Below are 21,147 nucleotides of genomic sequence, written 5' to 3' on the forward strand. Positions count from 1 at the left end.
TTTTTCACCAAAACACTCCTCAAAACCCAAAAAATATATATATTTTTTTTTTTTTTTCAAAAAACTGTTATCACCAAAGTTTTTAGCTGCGAATTTTGAGTTGGACAGGGTATACATGAAAATTTTTTAAGTAGGTCATGAAAAAAAAACCTTAAAAATCAAGGAAAAAAAGTCAAAAAACTCAAATTTTGCAGGCTCGAAAATTATTTTTTTAGGTATGCTTAGTGGAACTTTTTTTCCTGAGCCCAAAACCTCTAGATAATCGATGGTGCGATATAGGTCAAGAAATCGACCCAGCTTAATAATTACACTTACTTACTTTCACGACGATTTTCTCAGAAGGTTGTTCACCCTTGCTTCTCAAGACGATCAAAATAGTACTGTTTTCATGCATTATGTCTAGGAGTAGAGAAACATGCACCAGATCTTTAGCTACTGCGACGTTTATGTACAGTTTACTGCTACTTAATGGCAGAAAAAATCACATGCTCAACAAATTATTTCTAAGAAGAGATTTGCGATTTTTTAATTGATTCTGACACTCATTATTAGTAATCGGAGTTGCACAGGAGAAGCAAATTCCACCATTGTCAGTTAATTAGAGAAATTTCTTCGAAACATTGACTAAAAAGTCGTTGTGACAAAATCACATATACATCAATATTTGCCTCTTTCATGCAACAATGTTGTACAATAGCTCTCACTGTATCATCCTATTGTGCATTGGTTTTGCTGTACTAAAGATCCACAAATAATAAGCGCTATATTGGAAGCCATGACCACGAGTTTTCATTCGTTGGAAACTACAAAGCAGAGCACTTAAATGTAATCATAATTTTTGAGGAATATCATGTCTGTTTGCCACTTTTTGAACTAAAACTTCTGCCGAAGTAATTAGAGCAATTGCCACCTGAGAGGTGCCCTTGAAAGCTTCGTAGATTCACGCAAAACTGTTCGGTTTTCACCTATATGGCGCATGGGCGCAGCAACTGAGTTTCAGCAAAGTAAAACTGCAGACATTGGTGCGTTATCGGTAACCTTATGATGATTCGACCAACCTTATGGGAATCAATGTAATCGAATATTGGTGCCATATCGTAATGCTAAGGTCGTAACCGTATCGTAGCCAACCAATTGGTTTTTGGTTTTTCGCCATATCCATAACCTAAAAATATTTGATTTGGTGAATTTAATAACTTTTTGTAGATTTTATACATTGTTTTGGAAACGTTATGACTAAGAGACATAGTTTTTGTGGAATATGTTTGTAATTTTTTGCGTTTTCTTCATTTTTATGAAATTTTCACGATTTTTAGGTTAAGGCACCATTAATCGATAACAATGTATCGTATAGGGTTACGTTAGGGATACGACTACAGCGATACGACAAACGGCACCAATGACTCCGCTTTAAGCAGTGAATCAGTTATCGGTTGTACTTCAAGCAGTACAAATCTCATGCGCAAATTCACCATTTCACTTTTCTCCATGAGCATACCTAGTATAACAAAATATGCTTCGTTTGTATTCGAAGCTTTCCTTGTGATGTGTATCTCTAAGTTAAAGCCACATGTGACAAAATTTCCGACTCGGCATTTATAAATGAGTATGTATTTATTTAAAATGGCAAGAGGAATGCAACTTTTCCATTTCGTTGTAGTGACTTACGCACTGCGCTATTTTGAGACAACGCAAAAAGGTTGTCAGGTGAAATAAAAGGAAAGCTAGCAAAAGAGATGTTCAAAGAAAATTATTGTTGTGTTGGCTACAGAGAGATGCGAGTGGGGTACAGATTCCAAAATTGTAAAGCGTTAAAATTGGTACAATTTAGTGGCTTTTTTTTTTGATATTTATTTTTTTCTTATTTTATTTTGAAGGATATCAACTCAAGCATTGTAATGCAAATAGCTTTTATCAAAATTAAATGATTTTTTGGTGAAAATTTCACTTAAATTCTCTGTGATGTTATATAAATAAAGTAGAGAACTGGACTTGCGGAGAACAAGTTCAAAAATATGGAGGAAGAGGATGAGAAATGAAAATTAATCAGATAACAAAAATACAAAAATAAAAGAATAAAGACATTGAATAAAAAAAAAAAAAAATACATAGACAATCAAGAGACCAAAGTAGAATAATAATAAGAAGAAAAAGGTTCCACAAAAGAGATGACAATGTGAAACAGATGAACAAAGTAAATATTGTAAGGGGAAAAGGGATAGGATAATGGAAATAAATAGAACGATAATTTAATACAACAATAATAAGGTTGATGTTCATTAGAGTGACACAGCGACATACACAACAGGACAGACGGAGTAAGAACTAACTAACGAGCTAACTTCAAGTTGGTTTCCAATATACTTACGACCTCTTGCAACTTTAGAAATTTTTCTTTGCAATAATCATAACATCTGTACCATTGCAGATATTTTTAAGAATTCAAACTTTGAGCTAATATTTCAAACCTTTAATAGTTGAAATTTCAGGGTGTTTCACATCAAGTCATCAAAATTGAAATATTTTAGAAAAATACATTTTTTTCGTAAAATCTGAAGTAAATAAATGAAAATTGCCGCAAACAGATGCATTAAAGCATAAAAAAAGGAAGAATGTATAGAATAAATTTATATACAGGGTACCGAAATAATAGAATGCATAAAAATTCATTGTACAATTTACATAGTTTTAAAAAATAAAAGTAAATAATATTTTATTGATAATATAATACAAATTATTGAAAATTGTTCAATGAAATTGTATTTGAACAAAATATGTAGCAACAAACAAAATTTCTTAAAAGAGGTGTGGCGCTGCCTATTTTTGATGAAAGGTTGTATCTTATTGACCACTACACAAATTTTACCTAACTCGATATACGCATTGATTTTTGTAAAAGTTAAGTACTCTTCAGCAAGAGAAACACCTGAGCTCTAAAAAAAATATATACAACTAGAGGGTGCTACCATAATTTGATGACCAAACGGAAGAACGCCACTTCTGCAATAACTTATGTGTGTTATAGAATAACTCAATCATCTTCTCAAATACTAGAAGTTTTTAGGACCTAGTTTAAGTGCTGCCTCCATAACCGGCAACTCTGCCGCCGCTAGTACCTGAAGCCTTAACCTCGCGAGTCCAAGGCACAAACACAGATCGCGCGCAACCGTTCCTTTCTACAGCTTGCACAACAGATTTATCACTTATCGATGCGGAGAAACGCAACTAACAAGGGGAGAGGCATTGCACTTTTAAAAAAGTAACTACTTATTTTTTAGCAAGCTAGGTAAGTCAAGGAATGAAATTTTAGATAAATGAACCCAATATGGATGGACCGGGATGATTGCTTCGTTTTCCTATGACAATGATTGGATAACAAAAGATAAAATCTCCTTCTAATACTTAAAATTGTTATGAGGAATAAATGTACTCATAAAACCATTGCTCCTACGGCGGCTTATAGCCACAAGTTCCTTTGAACTTAAGAAGGCATTCATTCATTCGGTATGGCACAAAACGTAGATTTCTAGGAAATGTTCCTCGATAGCTTAGAGATGGTAAGGGAAGTTGATATTTTGCATTAACAAAAATTTATGTGGATAAAAAATAAGCGCTTCTATTAGGATAATGAAAGAAATTTTCTGAAAAAAGCAATGCGCGCCTCACCCTACTTTATTTGATATCACAAGCGATTGTTAGCGAAGTGGGAAATGTAATGCAATCTTTGTCCATCAGAGCCATGTTTATTTCTAAACTTAGTATACATATAATCTCATCTAAATTAATACTGTATGCACTCATCAAATCTGACTAATCTGAAATATGAACTAAACTTTATTGAAATCTAGATATGAATAAAAAAAAATTATTTGCATAACTTACGCACATGTGACGCATTCCATATCAATTCATTCAAATGACGGGGCTTACATTATATATAACAAATATAAAAATTTCATATCAAATATCAACAGAAATCAGCTGTTCTATTAATCAATCATCTATCAATAAAAACTTACATGCGCTTGCGCTGCCATCTGGCGAATATTAGCAGCTGCCGGTAATGCAGTGTTAGTTCTATTCAAATATTTACAACAGTATCACAGTACAGATAGATTTCTTTGTGCTCGCTAATAACACGAATCTCCAGCTTTACAACCAAATTTTATTTATAGATTTGGATTCCAAATAAGAGCGAAAAATGGACCTGCTCATAAAAACAGCAATTAAGAAATAATATATAAGATATAAATAAAAGGGCTACTTTATCAATGAATGATATTGATAAAATAGTGAACATCTAAAACATTGCTAATAATGCACTGTTAGAAAGTCCAATCCCACTGAGTAGGTTCTGTTGAACGAGCCCGAAAATATTCCACAGGATTTGGATTAAGAGCATATAGTAAATATGTTCGTAGTTGTATTTGAGAGAGATAACAAAAAGAAGGCTGTATTTCGAGACAAATTACAAGGTATGCAGCGGGGCATTAATGTTGTCAGGTAAATAGAAGAATCTTCCTTTAAACCAGCAGAAATGCAGGAGATTTCGAGTTTAAAACCGCGCTCCCGAAAAGCTAGCTGATGAACCAGGGAAAAGATAGAATTCTTGTCGGAACTCGCCGACGAAAACTGATGAACAGGGTGGCCGCACTCTGCTAGAGTAATCAGGTGAAAAACGATTTAAATTCCCTTGATGCCACCATTTGGCGCTAGTTACCACAACGGCGAAGCGGGTCTTGCACCTTGTTGGACGGTCATTACTGTTTAGAGTAACTAAGTAAGTTTTGGGAGATATTAGTTTTCTAATGCTCACCACGTTAGCTGCTTTTAGACCCGAAAATTTGATTTTACAACTTGCAGCTGCACCCTTAGTTTCCGCCTTTACTGCTAACTTAATTATGTGCAACTATTTCCTCCTTTCACTGTTTTTTCGCCTTTTCCTTAGCATCTTTGCCCATACGTTGTAGCCTGGTCGTGCGGCTGTCGACAAAATCAGTAGCACTGTGCCAATTTTACTCTGCTTTTAAATTTTCCCTTGGCAAGACCTAAAAACATTCGTGTCCCGCCTCTACGCACCTTAATGCTAGCTCAAAACTATATCCCTTCCTTCAAATACCCTATGAAAAACAATCAGGATAATATATATTTATGGAGTGTTTGATAACTCGACTTAAAATTGCCAAATGGCGAGGAACTCTGTTTGATATAAAATTACGTAGAAGTCTCTAAAGACAAATAACCTCTCGAATCCATGTTGAAGTCGTTGGTTATCAACTGTGTTCGTGGCTCTCGAGGAATCATTTCTACTCGTAAATTTTAACTATCTAATTGCTTACATTGTTGTATATAAGTGAAACTGTAACGGCCTCTCTGAATATCCTGTAACTATCCTTTTTCACTGTTCCTCAATGTAATTTGTGCCGAAACATGGTTTAATTCAGACCAAGTCGGGATCGCATAGCATTGATACCATTTGATGGCCATTTAAAGGTGCTTCCGGGGTTAATTTGAGAAGATTTTGTAGAATATTTTGATGTCCTACTGTAATTTTTTTGGTACAATTTCGGGGTAATTTTGTATTGGTTATTATTTAATGTTAGTTCAGGACCACTTTAAGGTAGTTTCGGAATTATTTTAGGTTAATTTTAGATCACTATGAAGTCGTTTCTGGTCACTGTGGCTTCATTTTAAGGATGCTTCGTAATAATTTTGAGGTCTGCTTCAGGATTTTAATTGGGTTATTGGATCATTTGGAGGTTATCTGATGCCATTTTTGACCGACTTTTGGGGTTCTTTTCAAGCAATTACCATGAAAAAATTCCCAAAAAATTTCAATATTCCACATGATATGACACCAAAACTAACCTGGAAATACTCTGAAATAGTCTTCAGGGACCTCCAAATAATCCCCAAATGATCCAAAAAGTATTCAGAGGTGATCTTAAAGAACACGTGAGTCCGGAACGACCACAAAACGAGACCGAAATAATGACTAAAACCATTCAAAAGTATCCCTTAAGTTATGCGGATAAAGTCTCTAAGACCATTCCGATATGATACCGAAATTATCTCATATGATCCCAAACCCTTGGCTGGATGACTGACTTTATCAGATATTTTTTTTTGAAAAGCTAGAAAGAATAATAATAAAATTAATAATAAAAAGCATTAAAACAAGTTAAAAGTATTGGCATTAAGAACTTCAGTGAAATTCTTGGCGAAGAATCCAACAGAAAAATAAGTTGACATGAAATGCTCCATATGTTTTTTATATGTATGCATTCATGTTTGTGGTTCAAATGCTAAGGAGATCACAAAAACGGGTTTACCATTAACATTTTCGCCACTACGACGCATAATTCCATTTGCTACAACAAAATTTACCAACAACAACTTAATATAATCAGCAACAAAAACAAATAAACTTAAATCAAAAAAAAAAATTTATACAAAGAAGTAACCCCAATAGACAAGCTAAGCTGTACGAGTGCGAGTCCCTGTAAGTACCCAGAAGAGCGATTTGCAACGCCTGATTGTATGCAACGCAATCACTTAACATACGAAGCCAGCAGCTAGAGGTTTACGAAGGGAAGTGCAGGCGGAAGGATGCAAGTGCAAAGCGAGTAGCGGAAGACGCAATAAAATTTGAAAGAAATTGCTTCAAGATAGCAAAATGGAAAAAGCATACATAAAAAATGCAGGAAATGGAAGAAAGGGAAAGTGCAAAGGGTTGGATCAAAAACGCACCACTGTAAAGTTGAGTGTGTACATACATGTATACTATGGTGGGTCAAATTTATTGTAGAAAAGTCACATCCAGTTTCTGAATCTATGGGTCATACTGATTAATATTGTCCACCACTCCTAATTGTCATCATAATCCCTCTAATTGGAGTGCGAGTAAACAAGCAGTTTCAACAGTTGTGGACCATGAGACAGTTGTTGTTATAGGCGTAGTAATCGTTAGACGGATTTTTTCCTAGTGCTGAGGTTCAAGTACCTCTTCTAACACATGCGATACCGAATCCTCTAATAGAAGTCGAGGAGGAAGGCTGTGCGTTTTGACACGGTCTACAGGTTTTAATCGGTAGAGCGGCGAAATGTGCCAGATACTTGTTCCTCCATCTAGGAGCTAGACTATGCGATGTTTCTGCATTTGAAATTGAGGAACTAGGTTGTGCGTTCAGAAAGACTGTGCGTTTTGACACGGTCTACAGGTTTTAATTGGTTGAGCGGCGAAACGTGCCAGATACTTGTTCCTCCATCTAGGAGCTAGACTATGCGATGTTCCTGAATTTTAAATTGAAGAACTAGGTTGTTCATTTGGTGGTTCCAAATTTTGAGGGTTGGCGGAGAAGTATTTGCGAAAGCTCATATCGAAACATTTGGTGTCTTTTTAAGTTAAATGTGTATGGGAGTGTTACCCTTAGTCGATGATGGTCGTGCTGGTACAGATATGAATTTCGAACCTCCATAATTTTGTTAGAAAATTTTATATCCCAATCCGAATGGCGGCTCTCACAAATAAATTACATGAAAATAAATGTCAAATTCGGATTCGGATTAGGATATAAAATTTTCTAACAAAATTAGAGAGGCTCGAAATTCATTTCAGACCTATGGTCCCATGGGCAATATTACTCAGTATGACCCTTAGATTCAGAAACTGGATATGCACCTGAAGTTTTTTTCCCATACAATTTGATCTGCCCTAATGTATACATAAGTACATATGCACGTATATGTAAAGTGCGCTAAAAATAACTGATTATGTATGTGTTTTGTAAAATGTGTAATGATAGTGTTTGTTAAAAGTAGTTTGAAAAATAACAAAAAGCAAAAAAAAAAAAAAAGCATGCAAAATTACATAGAGAAGGCAACATCAACGTCAAGATGTCGAAAGTGGAAGCCAAAGACAAATGCCATTACGATTTGGGTCAACTTTTACTGACAGCACAAATTTATCTTAACTTGTAAATGCATTTACACAGACACAGATGTAACTGTTTTCTATATGCGTGTATGTTTTCTGAACATTAGTAATATTCAGAGAGAAGCTCGTGCATGTTGTCTGTCTGTGTGTGTGTATGTTTGATTGTTTTATTGTCATTTGATTTTCTCAGAATTTTTATGAATTCACTCAATTTCGAAACAGCGAAGGTGGACGAATTCAGTTACTGCACGACGAAGAAATTTATTACAAAGTGCAACTTGAATTTTTATTAAGAAGTGTCATGTTGTTGTTGTTGTGTTGACAGGGCTTCGCGCCATTCAATGGGTGCAACAACTCCTAATTGTCACCAAAAGCCCTCTAACTGGAGTCCAAGTAAACAAGCAGTTTCAACAGTGGTGCACCATGGGAAAGTTGTTGTTATAGGCATAGTAACCGTTAGACGGATTTTTTCATAGGGCTGAGGTTCAAGGACCTCTTCTAACAAACGCGATACCGAATCCTCTACTAGAAGTCGAGAAGGAAGACTATGCGTTTTGATACGGTTTACAGGTTTTAATCGGTAGAGCGACGAAATGTGTCCGATACTTGTTCCTCCATCTAGGAGCTAGACTATGCGATGTTTCTGCATTTGAATTTGAGGAACTAAGTTATGCGGTTGGCGGTTCCAAATTTGAATGGGTTGAGCGGAGAAGTATTTGCGAAAGCTCATCTGGAAATATTTCATAGCTTTTTATGTTAAATGTGTATGGGAGTGTTACCTCTAGTGAAATGAAGTTGGCTAGACTTGTGGTTATTCTGCAGTCGCCCAACAAAATAAGTTCTGAACCCTGATTCTAATGATGTATCAATATCCTTCCAGTGCTTGGTAAAGTACTGAAAATATTGATGGTCGTGCTGCTGCAGAAGATTTTTTGACGTAATCCATGGGCTAGGTTGTTTAGCTTCACGAAAGTACGCAGTGTTGAAGATGCCTTGATGAATGTTCAAAGTATGGTTTGCACATAGAATGGTTAGAGGAACTCGGTTGTTTGAAAATCACGCTCTGGCGGAGTTATTTTTTGGGCAGACAAGCGTTTATCGTTGGTGGAATGAAATTGTGGAGATCGAAGTAAACCGGCGTTGCCCTCAGGATGAACTGTTTGCTTGGGTAACTCGTATTGGTAGAGGGTGCTAACATTGAGCGCATCAGTGAGCCATTATATAAAGTAGCGTTTAACTGGGGCACTCATGTTGGTGTAAACATATCGGATGGCAAAAACGTGACAATATTGTTAAAGGAAAGATTGTCTCGGTGTCATCAATCAGTTGCTGAACCGTTATGCACCTCAGATCAAATACCTGGGGCTGATCATTGAGGAGAGCTGAATTTCATTTCACATTTGTAGTATAAAGGGCAGTTGCGTCGTGTTGTGAGGAACGTCTGTGGTGTGAGTCTTCGTCCTGCTCGTACAACATATCGGGATCTCTTTGTAGTTTGTACCACATATGGGACCATTTACCTCTCTGACGTATCCCAAATAAACAAAGATATATATTTCTGCCATGTTTTTTGGTTTTTCGCTCTGTATCGAACTTGACCTTGCGGTGGGGAAAGTACTATCTCCTTCAGGTTAATAAAGAGTTTGAGTATGCCGTTGCTGCTTCTCTCGCCTTGGAATAAATGATGTGGAGAATGGTTATTTGGTTGGTTAGAAGAAATCGAAAGGTATTTTTTTAAGTCTTTGGCAAAACGCATTTGGAATACTAAGTTTGGGTAGGTTGACGTGTGAGTACACCCGGTACACTTCGTTTTTGGCGGAAAATTATTATTTCAGATTTAATCCCAGTTTAGGTTTTCTGCTAACAGCTCATTGCTTTTTTAGTGCTTTTTTGCATAAAACAACCTTGAGTGAAACGGGGAGATTTATATGTGGAGGGTTGTGCATTGATCGGGCCCATGAGTTGACTGTATTTCCGGATTAAACGGACATAATGGATTTTAGTAATTGGGGAATATTTGTTTGGTGTAAATGGGTTTGGTGTTAGTCGTTCCATTAATTTATTCGACAAGTATGCCTTGGTCGTGCTCAGACGGAGAAGACACAGTGTGGAGATAAGTGGTCAGAATTTTTGAGTGTTTCTAACCGCACCTCATTTTTCTCCATTTTTTGTCACTTTTATTTTATTTTTCACGCCACTAGTCTTGAGTAGATGAATAATTAACTGGTAGAAACTTTGCTTATGGAAGCCAGTACAAAGACTTTAAAACTGGCAAAGCAGATGGTCCACGGAGCTCATTTGCAAAATACCATTCGGAAGCATCGTGAAAGCTGTGGTTGTTAACCGCATGGAGGAAAGTTGGCTTAATCGAATGCGGAGTTGCATTGCAACTACAAATCAGGGGGTCGCATTATATTGGAAGAGGTTTTAAATAAGCCTTTAACCTCAACAAAGTGATGGCGTGTTTAGTCACTTCATCCATTGGTACCAAGGAAAGCTATTCTTGGGCGCTGGAGAAACGTTCACTTACTTAAGCCGCAGTAATGTAAGACCATGACTAACTATAATTTGCCTCTAGTTTGCTTGAGGTTATAAGAAAGCTAAATTAAAACTTACGAGCTGTTAGAAGTTAACCCTTTTTATCACAACCATCATTATCAATCGAAGCTTATTAATCATTAGTTCTTGGCAATGAATTATGCATCAGTAATATTTTCCACCGAAGGAACCATACCTCTAAAACGAATTCTGATGTCCCCCCCCCCCCCTTTGGGTCGTAGGGGCAAATTTTGAAAAATCCCACTTTGAAATGCCTATGTTCTTTCTTTTTGGAGTTTATTTATTTCTATAGAAATTTATTTAGTCAGAACATATGTAAATGGAAAAATTAATTTAACTTGTAATAGAAAAGAAATTAAAAAAAATTATTAGAAATTAGCGATTTTACAACCCCCTTTTAAAGCCAAGGCATCACTGTGATGCATTTGCATGTCGTAAACATAGTTGTGTGGGTTTTTTATTCAACCGTTTTAAAAAATGAAGGTATCACTGTGACACAATTGGAGAACGTAAAATTGCTTGTGTTGTTTTTTTTAAGCCACCACAAGACACAGCAGGTAGGATTGAAATTGCCCCTACCCAAAAATTCGACCCAAAGGAGGGGACATCATAATTCGTTTTAGAGGTATTGTTCCTTCGGCAAAGTTTCTTATTTTGATCCCTAGAATACGATTTTCACAGAGCAATGGCGATTTTTAAATCGACCCGCCCTAATGCATATACTGACATAATTGTATACATAGCATTGAGCAAATGAAGGAGATCAATCAACAACTCAGTTACAAACACTCAACTCCCTACTGTCACTTTGTTATATAGAAAGACACTTTGTCTGGACATACATACATATGCAAGTAAATAAGTAACTTAAACGATGCCAACATCAACATTGGGTTCAAGCTAAACTTAGTGACAAACTGAAATGGCCTAGTCAGCTAGCGGTTGGTTGATGACTGAAGCAAGTCGTTAGATTAAACTTAAACGCCAAGGGCACACACACGCTAATGTACATGCATACATACAAAACAACTACAAACAGTTGTGAATGGAGAGATGTGTGCATGTGACCTTATTTAAATTTAAAGCCTTCGCACGAGCAAGAGTTTGGTTATAATAACACTAATATTGATTGTAATAAAGTTTGAGTTTCATCTATTGACTGATAGATGGGCGAAGTTTGCAGCCAATTAATTGCATGCATTAGATAACCAAACAAACAAAAAAACACAAGGAAATCTAGACGTCGAAAGGCTGCAATCACAACATACTGTCAATGATTTCGCAACTCGACTCCCACACCAGCTCGCTGAGAGCACAAGTCAACCCGCCGGAATGCAAAAGTCAGTGGGAGCACATCTCCAAAGCACTTCGTACTGCCGCGGAGGAAACAATTTCTTACCGGCGAAAAAACAACTGTTCCGATGAAGAATGCCACATTGCAATCGAAAGAAAAGACGCACACAGGGCTACGTTAGTAGTGAGCGCAACAAGATGAGTGCGTGGCAGTTGCTACGAGTAGAAAAGAGCGGCAAGACGCGTTTACAGGTAGAAAAAAAACAAAGTCAGAAAGACATGAGTGCGAGTAGCTTCAAGTGCAAACCACAAGGAATAACGCCCGAAAATTTTACCAAAAAAAAATCGGCGTCAGACGAAATGTTTTTAATCCGGGGAAACTCCTGCAAGAACAAAAACTGTGAACTTTTTACCGATCTCCAGAAATAATTTAGATTGTGAAGGGAACACTTCTCTGCTCTCCTAAATGGACCCAGTGATTTACCGCACAGGAATGACGAGCCCGATTCCACAATGAATGATGATGGAATAAATGTCCCCCTCACCCGATTATGACGAAGTCAGAATAACAAAAACCGGATTAAAAAACAACAAGGCCGCGGGTGCTAATGGTTTGTTTACAGAGCTATTCAAATACGACGGCGAGGAGTTTGTAAGGTGCAAGCATCAGCTTCTTTGCAAAATATTGTCGGACGAGCGCATGCCCGACGATTGCTATCTAAGTATTCTTTGTCCAGTCCACAAGAAAGGGGATACTGCAAACTGCGCCAACTATCGTGGAATCAACCTTTTTTATATCGCTAATAAGGTTCTGTCAAGTGTATTGTGCTAAAGATTGAAGCCCACCGTGAATCGGCTGAGTAGACCATGTTTGTGCGGCTTCAGACCTGGTCAATATAAAATCGACCAGATTTTCACAATGCGCCAAATCTTAGAAAAACCCTCAGAAAAAATTATCACTTCTACGTCAATTTTAAAGCCGCCTTCAACATCACGAAAAGGAGCTGCATATATCCCACTATGTCTAAATTTGGTTTCACGCAAAACTTATACAGTTTTGCAAAAGACGTTGAGCACTACCATCAGCTCAGCCAGCAATGGAAAGGACCTCTCTGAGCCGTTCGAAACTAGACGAGGTTTCAGACAGGGTGACCCCCTATCTTGTGATTTCCTTAATTTGATGCTGGGGAAAATTATACTAGCTGAAGAGCTTAACCACTCTGGAACAACATTTTATTAAAACGTGCAATTTCTGATGTATGCTGATGATATTGATATCATCGCCCTGAACACCCGCGCTGTAAGCGAAGAGTCACTTTTTCCATTAAGTGGTACTTTGGACTAGGTAGGCAATTGAATAGTAAAGCCCTCTCTTGGCAAACGAAAATCATGCTCCAAAAGTCTCTTATCGTACCCATGCTATATGATGCAGAACCATGGACCATGACAACATCAGATGAAGTGGCTCTGGGAATGTTCGAGAGAAAAGTTATTCGAAAGATTTATGGACCACCACGCTTTGGCGATGGCGAGTACCGAAGAATATTTAATGATGAGCTGAACGAGCTATATGTAGACATCAACATAGTCAGCGAACTAAAACGCAATGGCTCGCTGGCTAGACGCTCCGTCTAAGAAAGTTTTTTTTATCGGAAGTAGAGGAAGAAGGCGGCCCCAACTCCGATGGAAGGAGCAGGTGGAAAGCGATCAAAACTCCTTGGTGTGATCAATTGGCGCCAATTGGCAGAGCGAAGAAGCGAATGGACCGCCATAACCGCTTAAACAATCAAGCACCAATTAAGTAAGAACTTTCCGCACCGAGAGACTTCAAACTCGGGAGCTGCGAAAAGAAGTCATTCATCTTTCCATATGTTAAGGGAGGCTCAACCCCATATATTTTTATTGGGCCTTTACAAATGGGATCAGTTTCATGTTAAGCTGCATAATAATCACGTCGCAATGGGATGTATGCGAGGCTATAAAATCTGCAAATAGAGAAACGCCGCAGGAAAGGGTGTTATCACCAGCGCTGTAGATGCTGGTCATCAAGCAATTGCTTAGGAGGCTCGACAGAGAAGCAGTAAAACTCACAGCTTATGCAGATGACATTTCAGTCATCATAAGCGGCAGATGCCTACAAGCAATAAGCTTTCTGATGGTTTAGGAGCTTCGGAATATATATGCCTGGGCATCACCTGTTGCGATTATTAGATTTAATTTAATTGAATTCTAAAATTCTAATAAAAGAGTAATTCGATTACACTGGTCGACGGCCAAAATTTACCAGAGACGCCGTTATGAAATTCGTATGTAAAACCACCCCCTGATTTCGAAAATCGAGTTCATTTTTGATTCTATTGTACCGTTTTTGAGATATTTGCAATTTACCGTTATTCGAAAAAACCAAAAAGATGGCTCCTTTTAATTACGTATATCTCACGAACGGGGCAAGCAATTGCAAATAAGTTTACAGAATCGGAAAGGCGATAAAATTTGATATAAATGCATCATACATTGTTTTTTGCTCAACCATATAGTTTTCGAGATATTAGCCCATCATTTCAGATTTTTGTTTTTTTTTTTATGAAAAAATATGAAAAAAATTTCTTTTTGCGAGGGCAGCATTCCAAAACCACAACTTTTTTTCCAAATATTTTTTATTTACGTAAAGCTCTGTTTAATTAGAAAAAGATAAGCTATCATCGAAGAAAATCGATGCAAAACTACGTAAGTTATAAGCGATCAAATAAAAATACCCAGGTTGCGCAACTTCAATGTATGTATACATACGATGCATTTATAGCAAATTTTATCGTCTTTCCGATTCTGTAAACTGATTTGCAATTGCTTGACCCGTTCGTGATATATACGTAATTAAATGGAGCCATCTTCTTGGTTTTTTCGAATAACGGTAAATTGCAAATATCTCAAAAACGGTACCATAGAATCAAAAATCAGAATCAATTTTCGAAATCAGGGGGTGATTTAAATACGAATTTCATAACGGCGTTTCTGGTAAAGAAAAAAAGTTGAAATTCGTGGTCCAGTGTTATTAAAAATGTAAGGCGCGATAACCTCCGAAGAGATCTAAGGCCGAGCTTCTCTTCCAATTTGCGTCGTGCTCCTCTTGATTTTCCCTACAAATTGGCCGGACGGGACCTACATGTTTTATGCCGACTCCGAACGGCATCTGCAAAGCAGATGAGTTTTCACTGAGAGCTTTTCATGGCAGAAATACACCCGGAGTGCTTGCCAAACACTGCCGAGGGGCGACCCCGCTTAGAAAAATTTTCTTCTAATTGAAAAATCTTATTTCTAAAATTTTGATGTTGCTTTGCCCGGGAGTTGAACCCAGGGCATACGGTGTGATAGGCGGAGCACGCTACCATCACACCACGGTGGCCGCCAGTGTTATTAGATTACTGAAATATCACGAACTTTAGTCCACAGATAAGGTAAATTTGCTTTAGATATTGCTCATACGCCATGGTGCACATATGAATGTAGTGAAGCATGAAGAAATCATTGTTGAATAATAGCGACTGTTTTGTGTTTAATGTATTTTTCCAACACAAACACAATTAATAAGTTAGTTTTAAAAAGGATATAAGTAGACATTTGCTTTTCTACAAAAATTGGTTTCAGTTGTATGTGTCTTTTCATCTCAGGGTTCGCTTCAAGAACGCTATTTTACAGGAACTTTCAATAAACGCATTTTGTGTGCTAAAAATATATCAAAATCGTGCATAGAAAAGAGTTATCGTGACAGCACGAAAAGCCTCAAAGTAAGTGTCGGACCGTCTGAAGGTGGGTTGAGCACTAGGTTGTACGTCTGTTGGGGTATTGCAATTCTGTGAAAGTCCCACAGCATTTGATAAGCTGGACTAAAATCCGCATACGTACATATATAGGAGTTTTTCCCGCCCTCTATGAATATGTTTGTGTGTTAATTGTACCGAATATTTTGTAATATATGACATAGTAAACGAAACATTAGTATAGATGTGTATTTGCTAACAGTGATTGCTGGTTATGTCCAACACCATAGATCAAGGCTCGATCGCTACACTTAGTGTGTATCGCCAACTGCATGAAATGAAAGAGCAAAAATGCGATTGCAGCTAAGTCACCGATGGGTGAAAAGGACGTGTCGCAAATCCACACTTGAGTTAGTGCGTAGCCATGAAAAGAACCTTTAAACCATTTTTTCTATATTTGTTTTTTTTTTTGTTTTTTTTTTTTTTGTAAAATATTTTGTTAAATATTTATTTAATTCTTTTTTTTTTTATCCTCGGTTTTTAAGTACCTTTTTGTTTTGTTGTTTGCCAGTAGCATGATTGGAGATACCTAGTGTCCAACCCATAGGATGGTTCAAGAGACCTTGTCCCCCATCCGTATCTACGATGTTACACCTTTGGAGGTAAAACTGTAATGCTAAGTTAATGATCGAGCGTAATAGCATCGCGCGGTGCGACGAGAATCGCTGTTTGCGATCAATTGTATAAGTGCATATGGAAATGTTTATGACAAAGCGATTTAACGTAAAGCGAATTGAGCGATTACAAGCGACAAAAGCGACGAAAATTTACAACCAAAATATTTTGAATTAGTTGAGCGAAGTTAGCGAAACAATATGGATGTTTTTATTGAAAAGGTACCTGAAAAGCATAGTTTGTGGAATTTGCGTCTTGCAGTTTACCACAATCACGATTGGACGCAATTGATATTTTTTTTCTTATGTTACGAGTTAATGTACGCATGTTGCTTTCTCTACACTGCCACAAGGTGAATAAAAAGATGTTGAGTTACATTGTTGTGCATTCCATCGCTTGCGATTTCTCTCTACTATAAACACTCAATCGCCAGCGATAACGCTAGGGAAAATGTAACAAGCGTTACATTTCGTCACATCGCGCGACGCGATTACGCTCGATCATAAACTTAGCCTAATGCCCTACCTTTGTTATTATTTGTATGGTTCAAGGGGCCTCATTTGCAATCCGTGTCTTAAATTATTTTAGCGGTTGAAAAGCATTGTTTCCAATCAGGATTTGCTTTCTTTTCTGTTGCCTGCTCGTTTCTACTGTGGCATATCGTTTCTAAGCTTCTTAACCTCCCCATTATGTCTGCGATTACCTTACATGCATTCGTCTATTTTGTGTAGCTTTGAAGAATATGATTCCCGAATGTCTCAGGGTTCCATTTTCTCCGCATATGTTGCGAAGTCTACATTTTTACTGATGGCACCTCGGGCATTCAAAGAAAATATGATAAAAATTATCTATTTTTTCGCCGCCAGAGTGGTTGGATATGCTATTTTACTCGTGCTGGAACGGGTAAAGGTAATACTGAAAGCATCCGTGCCGGGTCAAGAATTGAGTAACGTAGAAGTCCACTTTGCTGTGCACTCTGGTCACTCAGCGATTCAAGTCGGGGATGCAAAGATGAATACAATGCTTCTTTGTTGAGTTATTCCATCTCAGCTGCCAGTTTGGCATGTTATTTTCACGAGTCCTGGAGAGTGTGTTTTCAACTCATTCTTGTTAAGTTTGCTGTGATGAAACACCAACAGTTTCTTAGCACAAGTAAAGCTTTTTCGCAAATATATTGGTTTAAACTTAGAATTAAGAACACTTTGAATCAGAGTAAGTAGGAGAATAAAATAAATTTAAATTAGCCTTGGCCACATTGAAAGTATTTGTAATGAAATTAAAATGCGTTTACTCAACTAAAGTGAATCGCTAACGACAATTGCATAAACACAACATTCATTTTAATTAAAAGTGAGGAAAAGAAGTTAAGTGAAAAAAAAAAACGCATTAAGTAAAAACCAATTCCATTTTCAATGACCTGTCTAGCAAGAGTGCCGATAATTATTTGAGTGCGGTGAGAGTGCAAATAAATAAATAAAGACAAAAGTGAAAAGTGAAGAGTGGTATTAGAAAAGGATGGGAGCGAGGAAATTAGCCACACAAGATGAGAAAATATAAACATGCAAAGCGCATTGAATAATCTTCTGTTTGCTTTATACACTCAAGTGAAAAATGTTTTTAACAGAACTTTTTTTATTTATTTATTTATTTATTTTTTATAACTCAGTACAAAGATTTCATCATTCATAAAAGCAATGAATAGTATTATAGTCAGTTTAACTCCACATTCGTATCTAAATGAGCGTTTATCGATTGATTTCAACGTTTGGTCAATTGGAATATTTTGTGGAAAGAGTGTCACAAGGTCAACGTCCATAAAGTCAATTGACCTCTTGACCATAATAAATGGAAATAAGGTCAATTTATAATGGATATTATTTTTCACAACTTAAGAGTATGTTGAGCGTACGTTAGTCGGAAATTTTCACGTGTTGACTACATGAGCTTTTTTCGCCTGCACTCGAATCTATGGCAAAATATGAAGACTATCTCCCAAAACAGTATAATGGATATTTAGGTAATATATGTCGTAAAATCAATAGTCACCCATGCATCCTCACAGATGTTGAAGCATGAAGCTCCTGAGGCTTCAGCAAGGTCAATTACTTTATTATACAAATGTTCTCCGGGCACAGGTACTTAAAAAATATTTCCACAGAATAAAAAAGCCAAAGACTTTTAATGCATATACGGCGATGCAGAAGAGAACGCTGCTAAACTCAAATTCTTCAAATGTCCGCGCTGAAGCTAGAACCGACAATTGTCCTAAGTCAAAATCCGCCAAAATTCTCTTGGGAGGTATATCGCGCCAGGTATTTCATGGGTCGGCTTAAATCACTGACGATTGCTGATTTGCCTGGAAAAGCGGCAAGAAGTCAAAAACTTCGTAAAAACCGCTGTCAGAGCAAAATACAAACGGTTGGTTGGTTGGTTGTTGGTTGGAGCGGCGAGTCCCAATTTACTCCAATCAGCGCTTATGCGCCGTTCTGATACCACAACTCGTGAGTTAACCAATGAAAGGGCGTTGTAAGAATACTAATGAGAATTTTCAAGCGCCTCATGGAAACCCGCGGCCCCTATATCCATCCCATGGAGTTTATAAATTTGAGAAGCTCTCTCGGCCTAACATTCTTGAGTTCTGGGAGGCTTTCGAAAAAGGGCTTTCCAAGAAACTTTATTCTACTTCGATTGTGTGCTGGGCATCCTATATTTCACACACACTGTTACCGCGACGGCATAGCTAATGCGATGAGTGGTCGCTGCTAATGCAATTAGGGCTTGGTGGGTATTGAAATATTAGGTTTAAATAAAAAGAACTTATGTCTTTGGAAGTCTGAAAATGATTGCCTTTATTAAAGAAGCCCTTTCTCTTTTATAGGTAATTTCTTAACCTACACATTCATAATTATCTTAATACTAAAAATACGTACATTTGTAATAGAGGTATGCATACATGTATATTTGTATGCAAGGTCTACATACATGTAGATTTGTATGCAAGCTATGCATACATGTAGATTTGTATGCAAGCTATGCATATATGTAGATTTGTATGCACGGTATGCATACATGTAGATTTGTATGCATGCTATGCATATATGTGCTGTTAAAAATGTATTGCATAATGCCGCAAAATTTATTGCATAGGTGGGCATGACGCTTAATGCTACAGTATACCATCCTTACCAATGCAAATAGAGAAAGACTTGCTACACCATGACTTCCAAATTTCTTTCAGGTTCAAGCGTAAACACAACAGGATATTAATAGTAAAAAGAATATTCATAGTAAATCGGAAATTGATACAATGGCTCATACGCTCAGAAGATAACGGAATTGCGTTGTTGCCAATTGTGAACAAAATCTTAACTGTCACTGATTCAGAAGTCGGATGCACGGAAGGAATATTAGGCTGCCGAGAACTCACAGCGTCTTTAAGGTATAAGTAACAGCCATAAACGAAGCTGCTTGATCGCTACCACCTGATTGACCCCGCTTAAATGGCAAACAAACTCGGCTCCTTACTTGTCTCAATAATATCTCTTTAGGGTAATAGATTTTGTTATTAAAGGGATACAAATTAAACGAATGTAACGAAACTGTAGGGATGAGATGGTATAAGAGTTGGTTTTTTTTTTTTTTTTTTTTTTTTTTTTTTTTTTTTTTTTATGTATATTGGAACAATTTTCCGTCATCCCTTGTCAAATTTGGTTTTGAGACAAACAAAATATACACAAGCACCAATTTTGACAATACCTGCTCATGTAATTACGAACTGTAAATACAGGACAAACGACAAAAAACAGATCAGAACGAAAATCGACACTGATCTCGACAGGACTTACCTGGAATTTAAATAAGCACTTCAAATGCTGTTTAGAGAAGGTTGGCTTTGCTACTGAAGATATCATTCGCGCTACATTAAGCGAACAAATTTTTCAAATGTTCTACACATATGAAGGAGGAAGGGCATAAGTTCATTCTGTGGCATCACTATGGACCTGCTGGCCTAAGAGCGCCATATAACCTTGCTGCGCTCTAGTCACTATAGACACACCTAACGGCCACCGTGCACAATGTAACTGAAGATACCTAAATCTGGTTTGAGAATAAAAATGGGCATGATCCGCCCACTTTTTCTCCTTGCCCTTATATAAGGTGAAATTTCACATAATCATATTTTCTACTTTTAAAGCATTTTCCTGTGCAAATATAAACAAAAATTGTTTAGAATTCTCAACTTTAGCATAGAGGCTTTTTACTAATATTTAAAAAATTTTATTTTCAAAGTCAAACACAACATAGGTACATATATTTGTAAAAACTGAATCGAAATACATACTTATAAATAAAAAGTGATATTTTAACTGGTATAAAGTTAGTCGGAGTCAATATCGTCGACATGCTCTGGTTCAGATAATAAGCCAATTACTTTACTCGCTAATTGTCGCCGCTTGGACCTAGGGGTTTTTCGCCAACTGTTTATGAACGGGTCTGACAATATCAGCAATGTGTGCAGCAAATCCAAGTTACTACAAATTCTTGACTTGTTTGTGGTGAAAAGATCACGATAGTTTTGCCCATCTTTGTTTCTGGACTCTTGAGCTTCTTCCGAAAGTTAACTAATAGGAAGAAAAGCAGACACGATTATACTCTTTCCATGAAACAGAATTTAATGTACTCTCCCTGACATATTGTACCAAGCATATTCCGATAAATATAGTACCCTTGTGTCTCTCACATAGTGGTCAAAAGCTTCAGAATTTATTTGAAACCCACATCCTATGCATGAAAGTATTGTATGAAACCTTTTCAAAAGATTGATGCTTATGCCGGTTATGTCTGATATTAGTTCATCTCAAAAGAATCTTCTCGCAGTGTTGCCATCATTTGTGTTGCCGATTTTGTGCTTTGGCATATCAACCA

Source organism: Eurosta solidaginis, chromosome 1, assembly GCF_040869045.1.
Source record: "Eurosta solidaginis isolate ZX-2024a chromosome 1, ASM4086904v1, whole genome shotgun sequence".
In the NCBI taxonomy this organism is placed as follows: Eukaryota; Metazoa; Arthropoda; class Insecta; order Diptera; family Tephritidae; genus Eurosta; species Eurosta solidaginis.